The following is a 21,512-nucleotide window of genomic DNA, read 5'->3' on the forward strand; positions in this document are numbered from 1 at the left end:
AATGTACATTTTATTGTTTAGAATTTTGAAATAACTTACCGTGCAGTCGTCTGGATCAGCGTAAAATAAAAATTTCCAAGCGAGAGAAATTCTGTCAATAATTTTGAATGATTGAGTAGGCTCATCAAAATAACAATCATTCGAGTACTGAGTGATAAATAAAATTTGGTCATTATTAACATTTAGTATTTTTTTAACCCTGTAACTATTATAATTTCTGATAGTTACTGTTAGCATCTGGATTATAAATATAACTATTTAGAATAATAATAGTAATTAACTCCAGTTAACAAACAGGATTGTAACAATTATTATCAATATGGTGAATATTACAATCTAGATGATTTATTCAATCATCTAGATAATATTCACTACTATCGGATTGATGGTAGAAATTTTACCATAACTAGATAGTAGTTTCTATTATTTAATTTTCTGAGTGCACTAAAGTAATTCAAACATATCAAACTTTTTAAACAAACTCATATACTATTAAAGTATTTAACCCACTAACTCAGCAAAACAATTCCGTATTAAGTAATTAGACAACCGTGTTTAACATAAACGTTTTAGTCTGTAATAAAAATAATAGCGTATGCAGCTGGTCTATACATTCTCAGAAAGATACGGAAAGTGCCGACAGTGTAAAATTGAGGGAAAATTCGTAAAGATCCACCGCCGTAAATGGATTCCTTTTCTTTTTTTTTTTTTTTAAATATAAATTTAAAAGGACTCTGGGCACGTCTATTCGAGCTCTGCGTTCCGCACCGGCACGCTTTTCAATAATATCTTTACGTCCTTCACTACTCGAGGTACCAAAGTAGAAAAAAAAAAATGAATAACGAAATAGCGAGCGTCGTAGCCATGCAATGCAGCGATATAACATACATATATATAAATATAAAGTAGTAGTACAGAAAGAAAAGTAAAAAAGAATGAGTGCAATGGTATACACAAAAACGACTCGAGCCCTCTCTCAGCTGTACACTAAAGAGTATTTCGGATAATCGAATTGACATCCGTTCAAATCGTTGGCCATAAAAATTTTTCCCAATGAAAACTCGCTGGTTGGTCCGAGGCCCATAAAATTCTACACCCCGGGAAGATCGATCGTTAACGTTCCATCAAAAGAGAAGCGGAAATATGTTACGTTGTTTTCCCTCGTTCTTATATATTCTACATCATCTCTCGTCCGAGTCGCGTATTTTATTATTATTTATTTTTTTTTCCTTTTTCATTTCATTTTCCCTTCTCATCTTTTCTTCATACTTTTGCCTATATATTATTTATCCAAGTTCAATAAAACTTTCGTGCGCTTATAGTAGAGTACTTATAATAACGTATGTACGACCTATGCGGTCTCGCAGAGCGACCTTATAATTCCACAATAAAGAGAAAAAAGTTTAAGTAAGCAGATAAATGGGGATGATGTGATTCGTAAGAGGAGAAATAATAAATGTGTAAAATTTAGTGACTTAAAATATGTCTCGTACACAAACTTTTTTTTTAACGAATCTGTTGTGAGCAAGTTTACTAAATTTAACAATAAAATGTATACTTATCTAACAGTCTGTTGAAACTTAAAACAGTTTATTTTCCTGTACACGTGCACACTATTTTTTATTTTTATGTTTGTTATTCATTTGTACACATTATTGATTTGCGGCATTCTACCTTTTCATAAGATTATTTTTTTTTTGTTGTGCTGGATATTTTTATTACGTCACATAAATTTGAAATTATTGACCGTAAATGGGAGAAATAAATTTCTATTAATATATTTAACAAATTTGATACGATTATTTAAAAGATTTGTCGACTAATTTTACGTGTCCGTTTTTTGTATCTATTGACCACCGTATTAAATTCAAAATGGTTTATAGGCTTTTCTGCACTAAACTGGAAATGTCTCAGTTACTGACCTCTTGAAATTTTCTTTTTGACCTTGTATAATAAATTACCATAACATATAAGTATATATTAGGGTGACTCAAAAAACCGACTTTTTTTTGTTTTCGAGTTTCATATGAAAATTTTTCGATTTAATATATTTTCAGAACCCTCTTCAAAACTCAGCTCGATAAAAATATTTTAAAAGGTCGCTCACAAATTTTGGAAATTTCAAAAATGATTAAAGTTCGGTTTTTTTTTTTTCTAACGTTTTTCTTTCTCGTGGCAGTAATAGTTTAAACTATATCGCGTGCCAAAAGGTAAAAGGGCGCATAAATTTTTTTTTCATCGCCACTTGATTAGTAAACATTTTCTACGCTTGAAAATCAAACATTGTTTTCCCAAAGCTAAAAGGGCGTATAAATTTTTTTAACTTCCCGCTAAGAAAATTGAAAATTTTCAAAAATTCGGGAAGTTATTGGTTTCGGTCCGATTTACGAAAATCGAATTTTCATCAGATGTCGACGGTTTGAGGTCCTAGGAAGCTATTCTGACTAATTTCACGATGATGTCCGAGTGTATGTATGTGTGTACGTACGTACGTACGTATGCATGTAATATTCATAACTCTTGAACGGATGAACCGATTTTGAACTTTAAGGTGTCATTCGACGCGGCTTGTCAATATCTTGAAGCTGTAAGAAAATTGAGCTTGATCGGTAGGGCTCGTTCAGAGATATTCCAAAAATAAAATTTTTTCAAAAATGTTTTATTTGGATAACTTTTAATTTGCTCGATGGATTGATTCCAAAATCTAATCAGCTCTAAAACTTTATAAGCCGCGTCGAATGCCACCTCAACCATTAAAATCAGTTAATTCGTTCAAGAGAAACCGTTGACGAAAGAATTCAAAAAAATTTTTTTTTTTGGTTTTTTTTTAAATTTCTCATAAACGGCTGGATGAATCAATTTAAAAATTTGATCAGCTTTAGAACTTGATAAAACACGTCGATTGCTGCCTTAATCGTCTTAATCGGTCCATTCGTTTACGAGATATCGTTGATTAAAAAAATAGTGAAAAACGTTTTTTTTCGGATATCTACAAAAAAATTGAATCATTCGATTTCAAAATTCGATCAGCGTTAGAACTTGATAAAACACGTCGATTGCCGCCTCAACCATCAAAATCGGTTAATTCGTTCGTGAGATATCGTGGGAGAAAGAAATGCTAAAAAATGGTTTTTTACAAAACAATGGCATACAAAAGTATTTGCGAGCTCGAAGAGCTCGAAAATGTATTCACAATAATGATTTCGAGCTCAACAAGCTCGAAAACAGCGGGAAGTTTTGGGGCTGGCCCGCAGGGTCAACTTATAGACCGATTTTTTTATCTATCTTGTCTTGTGAAACTATTTGTCAGTATTTTGTATTAAAACTTGAATTTTTTTTTATGCGCATTTTTAGCTTTAGGCACTACTTTTCAAAAGCTAAAAGAGCGTATCTCTTGAGATACGCCCTTTTAGTTTAAGGATGCCCAAATTTTTTTTTTTTGCAGATCTTTGCGTTTCGAAAAATTTCAAATCTAATGGCAAAAAAAAATTTTTTTATGCGCCCTTTTAGTATAATTCCCTAGTAACCTGTAGCAATGCGCCCTTTTACCTTTTGGCACGCGATATAATAAACGATATAATTAAATCTGTAAAATAATAAATATGCTGAAAATTTCAGCCAAAAATCTAAAAAATTAAACGTCGCTCAAGAATTTTGAATGTTTCCGAGTACAATTTTTGGACGTTTTCGAGTGACCCTTGAATATTGATATTACAGCGTCTCAATTATGTCACAATCAGCTTATAGCGTAACGACTAAGTATAGAACCCGAGACATAGAAAAAATTAGCTATTTACATACTTTATATTTTTTTATTCAACTTTTTGGTTTTTTTTCGTTATTCAGATCTGACCTATTTTTATTCTTTAGGACTGTCCAGTATATTGTCGGCTATGCAAAAGTTGTATTCTAATGAAACGATAACAAATTGAGTTATAAAAAAATAAAAAAATTGATTTAAAGCATTAGCTACATTTTATGTAGAAATTTAAATCTTCCTGCCACGAGAAAGAAAAAATTTAAAAAAAACTCCGAATTCCAATCATTTTTGGAATTTCCGAATTTCTTGAGTAGCCCCCTTAGAATTGCTTATCGAGCTGATTTTTAGAGAGGTCCCTAAAACTTGTGAAACCAACAAATTTTCATATTCCGAGTCAAAAAAAAATCTTAAATTTGACTTGATTTAACTTAAATTCCTTTGAAGTCGTCGATATGCCGACAACTGTATTCCACATTATAACTTTTTAAACTTTTTTTGACTTAATATTGACTTAATCTTGACTTTTTTTAACTTTATTGCCTTAGATTAGACTTTTTTTGACTTAAATTGTTTCATTGCCTTAAATTTGATTTATTTAGTCTTAAAAAAACAACTGGTTATCGATTCGAAATCTAGTTCTATATTTGACTTAATTTTAACTTAAAAATTAAGTCAAATCGAATGTGGTTTTTATACTTATTTATTAATTTAACTAATCTAAAATTAAAACCCAATTCCCTAGCGGATCCGAATTACGGTAAATACAGAGATTTACCGTAATTTACGGTGCCTAGCAGAATTACGGTAATTCGCCGTAAATTACGGCAATCTACGGTAAATTACGGCAAATTACGGTAAATTGCCGTAATTTACGGTAATTCTGCTAGGCGCCGTAAATTGCGGTAAATTACGGCAATTTACCGTAATTTGCCGTAGATTACCGTAACTTACCGTAGATTACCGTAATTTACGGTAATTCTGCTGGGCACCGTAAATTACGGTAAATCACTGTATTTACCGTAATTCGGATCCGCTAGGGTTTTAATTATAGCAAATTTTTTAAAAATTATTTCTGATTAAATTTAAATTACTATTAAAAAAATTTTTATTGCAATGATTTTTTTTTATTTTGTTCCTGAAGAATTTGTATAAGTTCTTGTTTACAATAATATCATTCATTTTCATATTGATTAACCAATTCTGCAGTAAACGTTTTATAACCTGTATTAATATAAAAACATACCGATAGTAAATTTTCGACAGGAATCGCAAATACATTTTCAGTTACAATGAATTCATATAAGTGTGATAGTTGGAGAAGTCTGACAGGCTCTTTGAAAGGTTTTGTTTGCAGAAGAGTTATTATTGCAAAATGATGGCCAAGGCACTTACAATTACTAATTTTTTGACAATCGCATATTGTATCAATAATTTTTATGAAAGAATGAAGATGACCAAAACGTTTTTCATTCAAGTATTTGAATGCTACATAAGAAGAATTATTTTTTAATGTTTCTTTATATTTTTTTGATATAAACAATATACCATTTAATAATAATCGAAAATATTCTAATCCATAAACACCTTGAATAATTATTACTATTATTAATTATATGTTACTAATTATAGTTATTTTTAAAATTTGTGTTGTAACTGTCTAATTTTGTTTTATTCTGACTTTAGAGTAACTTTTTTTGTCTTAAATCTGAATAAAATATATCTCAATTGAATCAATTTTGACTTAAATGAAACTTTTTTTAACTTAAATCTAAGTAAAATGTATATAAATCGACGCAATTCTGACTTGAATGTGACTTTTTTTATCTTAAATCTAAAGAAAATAGAGTCGAACTGAAGCAGTTTTGACCTAAACGTGACTTATTTTGTCTTAAATCGATCCCAACTAAGCCACAAAAAGTCAAATGTTATGGAAATTTTACACTGATTAAAAAAATTAACAGTTGAAATTTGAAGGATTTTGACTTAAATTTTAAGTCATAATTAAGATTTTTTTTCGACCCGGGAATACGAGACGAGTTTCACTTTTAAGAGGGACCACTAGTGTGACCACCTACAAAAACGCTGATTTTTAGGAATTTTTTTAAAGAAACCTACTGCATTGAATGATTTAATATTTTGAGGACATATTTTTGGATGTATAATTAATACGAGATTAAATTTTTGGACCAAAAATTCAAAATATACAGTTTAATGAGGAAAAGTCAAGTGACCTTGACAAGTCCGTTATAAAGCACAACCTCGCCGCTTCGCGTTCGAGGCGTGCAATTCAGTGAGTTATGGACAATTTTTCAATGCTCCAAAAAAAAAGACCCCCACTGCTGCAGTGATAGCGACCTTCGCAGTACCGGAAATTAAAAACACTCAAAAGTTTGTTAAATAAGAAGGCATATTTCTCGTACCATGACCTTTGGGCTGAAAAAAAAAATTGAAATACAACAAAATGGTGGAGTTTTTAAAAAAAATTATGCTGTCGACCAAACTTGAAACAGGAAGTGAAGCATTCACAAAATTATTATCTTATAAAAAATTATTATGCCACATCACAATTATTATAATGTATGAAAGTGATTGTTATTAAAGCTTATTGATAAGTTTCTAGCGCGTAGTAAATATTGTGATACAGCATCATGATTTTTCTTATGAGCATAATAATTTTTTGGATGCTTCACTTCCTGTTTCGAATTTGGTCGACAGCATAATAAAAATTGCAGGTTTCAAGCAGACATTTTTCTCTGTGTAGTGTTATTGTAACACCGTTTTCAGATTGGAATTAACACTGGGATAGCGTAGACTTGCAACAATTTTCTTTACAGTGTAGATTTGAATAATTATCAGTGTTTTGCAATCATTATTAGTATATGGTGCGTTATAATTTTTTCTCAATTAATAATCCCCAACAAAATACTGAAGTCTTATTATTTAATAAATCATCTTGTTGACGTTCTATTATTTGATTCTAAAGGTATGAAACCCCGTAAGATGATCCACAATCGCTTCTAACTCATCAAAGAAGAAATTTTTTAATTAAGAAATTTGATATGATACTATAAATCGCAAATTGGCATCGTTCTACCTGCAGTTTTTTCTTTTATATCTCAAAACCCATTCTCATTTTCATTCCCATGCCCCGAGTTCTTCAATTAATTATTGTTCTTGTCAGTCATCTTTTGGTACATAAGCAGACATAATAACTTGAGGTCGGTTTGAGTGATTCTTCAAATTAATGGCCAATGAAATTTGACACTCGAATACAATTCATTATTATTTTTAATTCTTTTACTATTTTTAGTTCTTTTACAGATAAATTAATAAATTTTAGTTTTATTTTTAACTTTAATATTTATTATATGGAAAAACTACTTTGGAGTTTCCCCGGATCAAAAATAAAACTTGATTCAGGGTCACTTGGCCTTATTTTCTTTTGAAGTTATCGATTTGCCGACGATTTTTTGATAAGATCTCGTCTTTTTCGACTTAAATTTAATTTTTTTCAACTTTTCGAACTTTTTTCATCTTAGTTTCAACTTATTCGTCTTTACTTTGAGCACGATAGTCATTCACATTACTTTTGACTTGCTAAACCAAGTCGAAAAAAAGTCATTTATTCGCCTTACTTTCGCCCTAGTATATAAAAATTATTTAACCTTAGTTCTGACTTTCTCGACTTATAATTTAAGTCGAATAAGTCTACATCAAATCAGTTTCGACTTGATTTAAACTTTTTCGTCTTAAATCGTGACTAAGTAAGCCAGTTAAGTCTAAACCAAGGCGAAAGCTTAATATATTTCATACCTCCGTAAAAAAAGTTGAGTTTGTCTTGTTAAAAACGGCTCCAAATTTCGACTTGGTAAACCAAGTCTAAATCAAGTTTTATTTTTGACCCGGGTCATTGACATGAAATCTTTCACATTGTACTGTAACCCATACAGGAGCTGCCAGAGTTGAACAACGGGCCCCTACTTGGCCCAGCACTGGGAAACCTAGATTTGGCACACCTATATTGACCCAGGCTTGGGCCAAGACTGGGTTACCTAGCCTTGGCCATTCAATGGCAAGCCAAGCTTAGGCCAGAACTGGGTAACCTAGCCTTGGCCGTTACAATGATTATCCGAGCTTGGTCCAAGACTGGGTAACCTAGCCTTGGCCGTCCAATGGCAAGCCAGACTTGGGCCAAGGTAGGATTACCCAAGTTTAGATATATCTATGATTTATATAAGTAGATCATATAAATGTACCAGTTCAACGTTAGTAGGTTCGTCCAGTAGCTACCGTTCGGACCCAGTAATCAGAAGGACGGCAGTTCGCGCCCAGAGTCCAGCAGACTTTCCACCGAGTTTTTTTCACATCATTTACCTCCCTTAGATAATAAAACGTTAATGATCATGAATTCTACGAGGTTAATGATAATAAATTTTTTTAAATTAAATTTATTCGTTTCCTGGAAGCCTGGGCCAGGTCTGGTAACCAAGCATGGGCCAGGTCTGACAACCAGGCTTGGCCAGAGATTATCATTCCAGGATTCTACCAAGGCTGGGCCAAGACTGGCTTACAAGCCTGGCCCAAGGTTTTACAAAGTAGGGCCAAGCCTGGGCCCGTGGTACTTTCCTCTCTGGGAAGTAAATTAATAGATAAACTTGGCTAAAAATATGGGAAACAGCCAGACAAAAGGGGGTATAATTTATTAGTTAAAACCCAAACTTTGTCATATTTTTTTTTTAATAAAAGTGAGAAGGATAAAAATCTTTCCAATGTAAAATTATTGAATTAAAAATCACAAAAACTGAATTTAGCTCGGCGCTACTAAATTTCTGAGAAAAAAATTATTAAAAAATTCGAATTTATAAACAAAAAAAAAGTGATGTTAGAATTTATTTAAACAATATCTAGATTCTACTGTAATATATATTAGGGTGACCCCATAAAACCGACTTTTTTTTTTGTTTTCGAGTCTCATCCCGGGTCGAAAAAAAATCTTAATTATGACTTAAAATTTAAGTCAAAATCCTTCAAATTTCAACTGTTAATTTTTGTAGTCAGTGTAAAATTTCCATAACATTTAACTTTTTGTGGCTTAGTTAGGATCGATTTAAGACAAAATAAGTCACGTTTAGGTCAAAACTGGTTCAGTTCGACTCTATTTTCTTTAGATTTAAGATAAAAAAAGTCACATTCAAGTCAGAATTGCGTCGATTTAAATACATTTTACTTAGATTTAAGTTAAAAAAAAGTCTCATTTAAGTCAAAATTGATTCAATTGAGATATATTTTATTCAGATTTAAGACAAAAAAAGTTACTTTAAAGTCAGAATGAAACAAAATTAGACAGTTACAACGCAAATTTGAAAAATAACTATAATTAGTAACATATAATTAATGATAGTAATAATTATTCAAAGTGTTTATGGATTAGAATATTTTCGATTATTATTAAATGGTATATTGTTTATATCAAAAAAATATAAAGAAACATTAAAAAATAATTCTTCTTATGTAGCATTCAAATACTTGAATGAAAAACGTTTTGGTCATCTTCATTCTTTCATAAAAATTATTGATACAATATGCGATTGTCAAAAAATTAGTAATTGTAAGTGCCTTGGCCATCATTTTGCAATAATAACTCTTCTGCAAACAAAACCTTTCAAAGAGCCTGTCAGACTTCTCCAACTATCACACTTATATGAATTCATTGTAACTGAAAATGTATTTGCGATTCCTGTCGAAAATTTACTATCGGTATGTTTTTATATTAATACAGGTTATAAAACGTTTACTGCAGAATTGGTTAATCAATATGAAAATGAATGATATTATTGTAAACAAGAGCTTATACAAATTCTTCAGGAACAAAATAAAAAAAAATCATTGTAATAAAAATTTTTTTAATAGTAATTTTAATTTAATCAGAAATAATTTTTAAAAAATTTGCTATAATTAAAATTGAGTTTTAATTTTAGATTAGTTTAATTAATAAATAAATATAAAAACCACATTCGATTTGACTTAATTTTTAAGTTAAAATTAAGTCAAATATAGAACTAGATTTCGAATCGATAACTAGTTGTTTTTTTCAGACAAAATAAATCAAATAAGGCAATTATAACAGGGCTAAGCTGCTACTCTGGTCGTCCTAACAAAGGGTCGGTGTAAAATTGATTTGTAAGAGAAGGAAGAGGAAGGATACTTTACAATTAATAATTTATTTCACTTTTAACAATTTTAACCTTAATTTATTTAAACCTTTAAACCTTTATTTTATAAACATGTACCTTATTACCTTATTAAACCTTATAACTTTATTACCTTATATAAACCTTATAAACTTTATTACTTAATGTCAACTACCTTTGACTATCTTAAAACAATAATTAATAAACTCTTAATTAAGCCACTACCTTTGGCTATGACACACACTCACTCACACTAAGTCCCCTGGACTATAATACACACACAACTTTTTTTTAACTATTTTCCACGCGGTCGACAAGACCCTCTACGTGGCTAAAACCTTATTTTCCCGTGCGGTCCCCTGGACCCTCTACGTGATTACGAAACCTTAATAACTATTTCACGTGGTCACCTTGACCCTCTACGTGAGAAACCCTTATTCACTTATTAACAAATTCCATAATTACATTGTTACCACTCATAAACCCTTTACAATATAAAATTCCACTATTTTAATTTAACCATATTCAAATTCCTTATCAATTAATTTACCGTTTACTTAATTACCACATTATTATTTACTAAATTAAAATCACTAATCAATTACCAACAACTTATTTCTTATCAACGTTAACCTTTCTTTTAACAATCATTTTGTTAAGCCGGTTTTAGGATTTATTTTAGTGTTCCGCTTAACATTTTATTCACTGACTCTATATCCAATACTCAAAACTTGAACACGTTTTACTTCACGACACATTTAACGTTCATATTTTATTAATTGATTTTTGTTTAAATTTATTTAACTTAATTATAATTTATTTATACTATTATTAGTGACTAGATAATTTCGACTAGATCGCAATTGCTTTTCCGGCGATGCTTTACACAACCTGTCTGGAAAATTCCAGAAGAATTTTCCGGCGATGCTTTATACAACCTGCCTGTAAATAACAAAGCTACTTATGTTGAGACCGGTTTTTGATTGAATATTACACGAAAATAGACCCGACAATACTTTGCGGACAGGACGTTTAATTACGTATTTAATTAATAAATATTCTGGGAATATTCTATAAAATACCTATTACGATTTACGTTGATTCTTTTCCGTGACTCGTCTAGTAACAGTTGTCCTGGTCCGGTATTTGTCCTGGTCCGTGTAATTGTCCTAGTCCATGTAGTTGTACTGGTTACTTGGTCCTCCCGGCTCGGTGCTTCCCGGTTGTAACTTTGGGCGTCTGGATGTTTGCCCGATCCTACTGACTCTGTCCTGAACGTCTGTTCAGTCTAGTCGTTCCGGTCACTACTCCTCTTATTCGCTGTTGTCTTGTAGTTTTATTAATTTCGCTCGATTATTTTCGGCAATGATCGGAAAACTCCTCCCTTGATTAATTATGATTGGGCCTAGCGTGAGAGTATTTTCAATTAGCGCGCCCGGTGACAACCCATACAGGAGCTGCCAGAGTTGAACAACGGGCTCCTACTTGGCCCAGCACTGGGGAACCTAGCTTTGGCACATCTATATTGGGCCAGGACTGGGTAACTTAGCCTTGGCCATCCAATGGCAAGCCAGACTTGGGCCAAGACTGGGTAACCTAGCCTTGGCTATCCAATGGCAAGCCAGACTTGGGCAAAGACTGGGTAACCTAGCCTTGGCTTGGGCCAAGACTGGGTAACCTAGCCTTGGCTATCCAATGGCAAGCCAGACTTGGGCAAAGACTGGGTAACCTAGCCTTGGCTTGGGCCAAGACTGGGTAACCTAGCCTTAGCTATCCAATGGCAAGCCAGACTTGGGCCAAGACTGGGTAACCTAGCCTTGGCTTGGGCCAAGACTGGGTAACCTAGCCTTGGCTTGGGCCAAGACTGGGTAACCTAGCCTTGGCTATCCAATGGCAAGCCAGACTTGGGCAAAGACTGGGTAACCTAGCCTTGGCCGTCCAATGGCAACCCAGACTTGGGCCAAGGTAGGATTACCCAAGTTTGGATATACCTATGGTTTATATAAGTAGATCATATAAATGTACCAGTTCAACGTTAGTAGGTTCGTCCAGTAGCTACCGTTCGGACCTAGTAATCAGAAGGACGGCAGTTCGCGCCCAGAGTCCAGCAGAATTTCCACCGAGTTTTTTTCACATCATTTACCTCCCCTAGATAATTAAAACGTTAATGATCATGAATTCTACGAGGTTAATAATAATAAATTTTTTTTAATTAAATTTATTCGTTTCCTGGAAGCCTGAGCCAGGTCTGGCAAACAAGCATGGGCCAGGTCTGGTAACCAAGCATGGGCCAGGTCTGGCAACCAGGCTTGGCCCGAGATTATCATTCCAGTCTTCTACCAAGGCTGGGCCAAGACTGGCTTACAAGCCTGGCCCAAGGTTCAACAAAGTTGGGCCGAGTCTGGGCCAAGCCTGGGCCCGTGGTACTTTCCTCTCTGGGAAGTCGAAAAACTCAATCGAATGCTCATTTGGGGTAGCAGGTAAGGCAGGTGACCATCGGTGATAAATCACGACTTTGGTCAATAAAATGGCCCAATTTACCCCGTTACACAATGAAATAATTTAAGCCAAAAAAAGTCTAATCTAAGGCAATAAAGTTAAAAAAAGTCAATATTAAGTCAAAAAAAGTTTAAAAAGTTAAAATGTGGAATACAGTTGTCGGCATATCGACGACTTCAAAGGAATTTAAGTTGAATCAAGTCAAATTTAAGATTTTTTTTTGACCCGGGAATTGTCTCGTTATTTATTTCAATAAAAAAGTTGATTAAAAGTCTGTATTTATCGGCATAATTTATTTTGAATAAAGTATTATTCAAATTTGAATTTTTTTATAAAAAACTGTTTACAGTCGCTGTCCATTAAAAGCGTATATTGAGTTAAAATAAAAATAACAATAAAAATAAAAACAGCAATCGAAAACCTTCCTTTTGCATCAGCTCAGCACAAAACTCTTACAGCTGATATTTTCGCGTGTTTCTCGACAGATGCCCAGCCAGCACATACTCACCAATACACAGCTAACACCCTCGCGGCAATTTGAGCCTGCAAGATCCCAATCCCCACAGTTCTATCCGTCTACCTCAGCCTACCTACTTCTTCCATTTCATTCCATTCCAGCTTACATTAAGCGCTTCACAACCTTTTTATGATCTAGATCACCAACAGAGACTGTAAACTAGAGACCATGTATCTCAACTATAATAACAATAATAATAACAAACAACTCCAATAAACTATACAACTCCAGTCTTGCTAGGTAAAAAAAGAAAAAGCAAAAACATGCAGCTGTTACTCTAAGATCTTATTTCACTTTTTCCTTTTTACATTTTGATTGATCCCAAAAGATCGTCCCGGGAAAGCCCGTAATAATATCAATTGACAAAAGACTACCGTTGCGTGTTTTAAATTTACGACACATCGAACTCTCCAAAAAAAAAGAAAAAACTTCATTCACACTCGTACCCACACACGAACCCACATACACACGCCGATACACACCATGTAAAATAAAAACATGCATTTCCGTTTTTTATAAAAACTCAGACGATATATTTCCGATCCGGTGTTTTATTATCATTAATTATATCATATCCCTTATTTATTTATTTTTATTTCTCAAAGTGCCAGTTGTTTGATGTTATTTCCTGTTGTGTAAATGTTGACATTCAACTCTTTTAAATTATTTTTCCATCGCCGTTATCCATATGCAGGGATAAACAATTATCTCTCAATTTTGAACTGTCAAACTATTGTTAAAGAGTTTATTTAGAACTATTTTACTGTTCGTATATACGTATATTAAGGAGACCCAAAAAACCGACTTTTTATTGTTTTCGAGTCTCAAGAAAATTTGTTAGTTTAACATGTTTTAAAAACTCTCTCCCAAAATCAGCTCGATAAAAATATTTTAAGAGCTCACTCACAAATTTTGGAAATTTCAAATATAATTGAAATTTAGATTTTTTTTTTTAATTTTTTCTCCCTTCTGGCAGAAATATTTTATATTTGTAAAACCAATGCTGTGCTGAACATTTTAGCTAAAAATATAGATTTTTAAACGTCGCTCAAGAATTTTGTATATATTCACTCATACACTCAGAAAATTTTTTATGCTACCCTGATTAAAAAAGTGAATTGAAAAGTATTGAAAATTATCTCAATTCTTTTCAATCCCTCGGCGGTTTTGGAAAGTATTGAATGGAATTGAAATTTCGATAGTTTGAATACTTTCCAATTCCAAAGTGGAATTCGAAAGTAATGAAAAGAATTCAAGTATTGAGAAGGATTCAGAAAGATTCAAAATTTTCAATTCATTTTAATCTTTTTCAATCCCACACTTGATCGAAATATCGGATTATTTAGGTATTGAGAAGGATTCGGAAAGATTCAAAAATTTCAATTCATTTCAATCTTTTTCAATTCCACACATGACCCGAAATGTGATATTATTTAGGTATTGAGAAGGATTCGGAAAGATTTAAAAATTTCAATTCATTTCAATCTTTTTCAATCCCACTCATGACCCGAAATGTGAAATTATTTAGGTATTGAGAAGGATTCAGAAAGATTTAAAAATTTCAATTCATTTCAATCTTTTTCAATCCCACACTTTATCCGAAATATCGGACTATTTAGGTATTGAGAAGGATTAAGAAAGATTTAAAAATTTCAATTCATTTCAATCTTTTTCAATCCCACACATGACCTGAAATGTGATATTATTTAGGTATTGAGAAGGATTCGGAAAGATTCAAAAATTTCAATTCATTTCAATCTTTTTCAATCCCACTCATGACCCGAAATGTGAAATTATTTAGGTATTGAGAAGGATTCAGAAAGATTAAAAATATCAATTCATTTGAATCTTTTTCAATTCCTCGGAAGTTCAGAAATTCTTTTATTATTTTGGAATTGAAAAGTATTCATTTTATGTCAAAATGAATACCTTGGGGTATAGAAAGTATTCGAAAGGATTCATTTCTCATCTTTTTCAATACTTTTCAATTCACTTTTTTAATCAGGGTATATTTATTATGCTAAATTTTTACTTCATTTAGAATTATTGGAACGTTTTTCAATGCAAAAGTAGTTAGTGTTATAATTTTTTTTAATAGAATTAATAATTATTGGATGATAACTTCTGCAATAAATTTCGTAACAGTTACTATCAGGAAGATAACAGTTTCTATCAAGGATGGTAATTAATATTATTGATTGCAATGAAAAAATTGATCGAAAATTCAATAATTTTCAAGTACTTGCTGCAAAATTGTAAATTTTCGAATACAAATATGATGACAAACATATTCGAGTTTTATTGATAAAATTTTTACAAGAAAGTGACAATTTTTGAAAAGTTAAAATACAAGTATTTAAATTATTTATATTATAAACTTTTCATTGGCGCACTAGCCCTATTTTAATTTTACTTTCAAATTGTAAACAAATATTTTCTATTTAAATCCATAATTTAGTAATGTACATTTTATTGTTTAAAATTTTGAAATAAGTTATCGTACGGTCGTCTGGATCAGCGTAAAATAAAAATTTCCAAGCGAGAGAAATTCTGTCAATAATTTTGCATGATTGAGTAGGCTCATCAAAATAACAATCATTCGAATACTGAGTGATAAATAAAATTTGGTCATTGTTAACATTTAGTATTTTTTTAACCCTGTAACTATTATAATTTCTGATGGTAACTGTTACCACCTGGATTGTAAATATAACTATTTAGAATAATAATAATAATTAACTCTAGTTAACATACAGGATTGTAACAATTATTATAAATATGGTGAATGTTACAATTTAGATGATTTATACAATCATCTAGATAATATTCACTACTGTCGGATCGATGGTAGAAATTTTACCATAACTAGATAGTTGTTTCTCTTATTTAATTTTCTGAGTGTAAAAAGTAACTATAACATTGAAACAATTTTTGTATCTTTTTATAGCTAAATTATTATCATTCCACTAAAGTAAAACTTTTGCATAGCCGACAATATACTGGACAGTCCTAATGAATAAAAATGGGTCAGATCTGAATAACGAAAAAAACCTAAAAACTGAATAAAAAAATAAAAAGTATGTAAATAACTAATTTTTTCTATGTTTCATATTCCATACTGATTCGTTACGATATAAACTGATGGTGAAAAAGTTGAGATGCTTTATTATCAATATTCAAGGTTTGCTCGAAAATTTCCAAAAGATAGCACTCGGAAACATTCAAAATTGTTTAAATTTTGGGCTGAAATTTTCAGCATATTCATTATTTTACAGATATAAACTATTGCTGCCACGAGAAAGAAAAAAACTAGAAAAAAACCTAAATTTCAATCATTTTTGGAATTTTCAAATTTGTGAGCGACCTCTTAACAATTTTCTATCGAACTGATTTTCGGAGAGGGTTTTGAAAATGTGTTAAATTAACAAATTTTCATATGAAACTCGAAAACAAAAAAAAGTCGGTTTTTTTGGGTCTCCCTCATATATATTGGATGGGCTGTCTATTTCTATTTATGTATTTTTTTTAACAATCTGACTATATTAGAGAGCAGACCCTCACTTCATAGTGATGGATTTACGGAGGACGGATGAAGTGACATCTTTACAATGCACACTCAAGTGATGGAATAAGTTTGAACCACCTACTAGATATATATTAACTGGTGTGTATCAAGCTTCGAGAATTATAATACAAATACAAATAAATAGGTTCAAATGTATATGCATAGGATTAATATATATGCATGTGTGTGCGTATGCGTGTTTGTTGTATTGAGAAGAGTAGTGTTGAATTTGAACAAGTAGGATCAGCATATGGTGTACGACAAATGGAAACAGGAATATACGACTGGGCCATGTTATGTACAAGATCAGGATATCGTGTCATCGTCGTTGCTGCTGCAGCAAAAGCAGCTTTTGTCTATACACATTACCTTTGTGAGTGTATGTATGCATGTATATATGTGTTGGTGTGACAGACGTATTAGAGAAACACTAACACAATTAATACAAAACAACTGGGACCGTGTAATTATGGGTTTGGTGGCCGCTCTTAAACCATGGCCATGCAAGTGGATGATGAAGAAAACAGAGACCGAGTTTTGTTGTGAGAGAACTAAAGTTCGTGGTATATGTGTGTGTGTATGTATGTAGTGTAGCTTCACTTAAGGATCTTCTGTTTTAGTACGTGGTACAAATGCTGGAATTTTTTTACACCACGTTTTCAGATGATGAGGCGTTATTATTTTCGTTTTATGAGTTAATTTTGTTTTGGAGGTTTGAGAGATATTTATCAGGCGGCGGGGTGATATTTATATTATTTAGGGTGTGTGGCTATAATAATGATGATTAATGATCGCGATTTCTATTTTTCATTTTTTTCTTTTAATTCATTAGTATCAATATGTCAAAATATTATATAACAAGTGTAGATTTTTAGAAATTGTTAGAGACTCTTAATGGATATTTTTTTTTTTTGCAAAATATATTTTAGTGGATAAAACTGGAAATAGAAAACTTATAAAGTCATATATATTAGACTGGGCCATAAAATCGACAATTTTTTTTTTAAGTACATCGAAAATATTATTTAGGATGACAAAAAAAAATTGTTGTCAAAATTCGAGCCCTTAATACTAATATTAAGAAATCTATCATCGCAATTTTTGATTTTCTTTACTGAGCGGGTTTATGTCTCATAACTCCCAAACCATCGAGATAAATAATATGGACTTGTGTACATTTCTTGAAGGAAATTGAATGCTCTACAAAAAAGGTCTGAGTAAAATTTTTCGTCAGATGAACCGTTTCCTTATAATGATGCCTTGAATATTGGTGTGATGTTACATTTTGATTTTTCAACTTTGGAATTTTGTAATTCATGTAAAAATCATTATCCGGAAAAAAAACTTATGAATATTTTTAAAGAAAATTAAATGATCTATAAAAAAAGTCTTTTAACAATTTTGGCTAAATTCATTGCTTCAAAAGTTATTCAAGGTTAAAGTTGAAGTCAAAGCGATATTCTTTTTTTTTCGCTGTAGATTGAATTTTTTCGGGTTAATTGAAAAACTCGATCTTTTTATCGATGATAATTTATATTTTATTGACAAAATTACTAAAAATTTCAGAAAATTATAATATATTTGAATCTATTCGCATTAAGTAGCTGTCGTCTTTAGGAAATTACATTTTCACAGTTTTTAATCGTTTAAGTAATAAAAATCGTGTTGTTTTCTTATTGGAAATTATATATTTCTTATCAAATATAAACTTATGTACATAAATTTGCTTTGATCGACGTTTTCCACAAAACAACCGAGATGACGTCGATAATCAGATATATGTTTGTATCTTTCAACGCCCATGACAAATCGCACACCATTATTTAATGATACTAACAATGATCTTTCATTATCATATGTTAGATTAGTAAATACGCAACTACAATAATCGTAAGTCGGCAAAATACAAGTCCAACCACAAGCTTACGTTTAAGTGCAATACTCAAATTAGAATCATTCATACGTAATCTACTCAATGAAAACGCCGCCCGTTTCTTATTACTAGCTATGCGCAAATTCTAATTTCGGGTACTAACAAGTATTCCGCCTAGATATTTATATGTTTTGACAAACTCTATTATAGAATTATCAAGATATAAACCCAAGACGGAGCCATTGTTATTTTCATTAATTATATGTATCCTACACTGAAAAAAATTATCCGTAGCAGCTACCGATTGGCGATCGGTAGCTGTTACCGATTATTTTGGTAACTGCTACCTATTATTGCGGTTCTACTGACAAATTTCAGTGGACATAAAAAAACTATTTTTGAGGGATGTTACACAGGATGTATGTACGAGTGTGCATGTGCGTGTGTGTGTGTGTGTGTGTGTGTGTGTGTGTGTGTGTGTGTGTGTGTGTGTGTGTGTGTGTGTGTGTGTGTGTGTACGTAACTTATATAAAAAAAATCGGTAATAGCTACCGAATTAATTGGTAACGGCTACCGATTACTTTTTTCAGTGTACATACATTTATTGTGATATCGAATACCATTGATTTAGTTTTAGACATATTTAATTTAAGTTTGTTCAAATTACACCATTTTGAGATCCTTTTAATTTTCTAATTTTGCTTTTTAATCCTTCACTCATTTGGTATCGATGAGCAAAAAGTCACTTATGTGAGGTATCTATGGTTCAAAATTTTATTTTTTGAATAATTCAGAAGTGATTAAAAAATATAGCTGAAATTCTTTGTAGAAAAAGAAAATCTTTTCAATATAACCCGACTATTGTTATTTGAATTTCAATGAACCTATTTTTCGGTGTGATAGTATCAATAATTAACAAATTACTGATTCGCCAAGTAGCTTAATAATTAACTGGACATTGGTAATGGGAAATAGCTCACTGATTAATCAATGATTACCAGTAATACAGATTATGTCAAAGTAACTGATTTTAAAATTAACTGCACTGATTTAACCGTGAATTTCAATGCTGCTGTCGCTAATTAAAACGTCGATTCAATCTAAATTTAAACTAATGAAATTCGACAATTCCATTCTGGAAAATAATTTATATCATCAGTATACATCATTTTAAATGATTAAATTCCGATTTTACACCATATGTTTCAGAAAACCCGAGTTCTAAACAACCCGTTGAATTTTTAAGCTTAATAAGAAATAAAATAATAAAGTAAGTTATTTTCGTCTGTCGCCATATGGCAACCTGATATCCCCGTACTAATAGTTTAATATTTCAACTAAAACAAATGGTGATTTTTCTGTCAAATTTTTTCTACGCATTCTAAAAAAAATTTTCCCCTTTGCCTGACGCAATGTTTTAAAACAAAAAATATTTTCTCTTCTACACAATTATAATTAATTTTTTAATGAATTTTAAAACTGGTCCAGGTGGCGCGACTAAAGGTTTAAACGAAAAATCTAAATCAAACAAAAAAATATATCCTCTATTATTCTACAGATGTCAATTTTTCATTTAGTGATAATTCAACTGACAACTGAATGACATTAAATTAAACTCTCATGAGCACGTGTGTGATGGGTAAAATTGAATTTCAAAGAATGAAAACGATGAATTGAATTTAATCCAATGAATTTAGGAAATGGCTCGGAAGACACACTAGGTCACACCATTAATCTTTTCCATCGGTCATCGGTTCTTATAATACCATTATAATAAGTCAATGGACTCTCTAGACTTTTAAAGATTTTCTATTATTATAAAACTACAAGCATATACAGTCACAGAAGCCGTAGTAATAACAAATGAATGATGATAAAAAAAAATAGTCACTTTGAGGTTGATTCAAATATATTTCATAAACTCGAAAATCTCTAACGGTAACAAATATATAACACTCAAATTCATAACACTATGACTTTTAAGGGGGACCACTAGTGGGAAATTCTGAAATAATCAATTCTATTTTGCATACTTCGATAGTCTATACCTTCAAAAATAACATACTAAAATTTAAAGTGGATATCTCGAATAGTTTGTTGAGTTACAGCCATCTGAAGAGCAGTCGCTTATCGGTTCTCGAAAATACATTTTTCGAAATTGCTGCAGTTATAACTCGAAGACAAATATTGTCCCATCGATTTGATTTGAATTGCAGCTTCTTACATATGTTTCTACGTGCCATGAACCTCTAATTTTCCAATCAAATCAAAAATGTAATTTTATCAGGCAAAAAGCATCAAATTTTCCCGCGAAATTGAAATTTTTTTTTTAAAACTACGAAATTTTGTTAAAACTCGATTTTTTTTTTAGCCCGAGGGCTATGGTACGGGAAATACCTTCTAGTTTAATGAAGTTTTTGGTTTTTCCATGCACTGGGAAGGTCACTACACTCGGAAAATTAAATAATAGAAATAGTCCAGTCGAGTTAGGTCCAAAAAGTAACTCTTGCTGGTGATAATTCCTGGCCGACTAATTTTTTCACAGAATGATTCAGAATATGCTAAAACTACGACAACCGAAAAAATCTACACAAAAAGTGCGTCGCAAATATGTTTTTTTATAACAAAATGGTCAAAATTCCGGTTTAACGCAAATATCTAACAAACTATAGCACATGGATAAAAAAACCCTTTATAAAACTTGAAGAAAAAAAAATAATGAATAAAATGAGCCCTCATTTAAGTGCCTACGAGCTAGAATTTGTAAATTATTTAAATGTTAATTAATTTTCTCGTCAACTCGATGTTATTTTTTATCCATCAGCTGTCCCGACGCCGAAACTTCCCGAAGTGTGACGATGTATGACGAAGCTGCTCGCGCGCTCGTTCGGGACATTTAAAATTTGAAAAATTACTTTTTATTTTCAAGCTGAAAGTCATTAATATTTTATTTAACGAAAAAATTAAATATTAATTAAATTTTTATTCCTATTAAAAATAATTAAATGGTTTAATTCTTAGCTTTAATGTTTTCAAACAATATTAAAAATTTAAAATATGTTCTTTTCCGTAATTTATTTTATTTTTTGTTACAATCGATTGCCTAA

This window comes from Microplitis mediator, chromosome 1, assembly GCF_029852145.1.
Source record: "Microplitis mediator isolate UGA2020A chromosome 1, iyMicMedi2.1, whole genome shotgun sequence".
Classification (NCBI taxonomy): domain Eukaryota; kingdom Metazoa; phylum Arthropoda; class Insecta; order Hymenoptera; family Braconidae; genus Microplitis; species Microplitis mediator.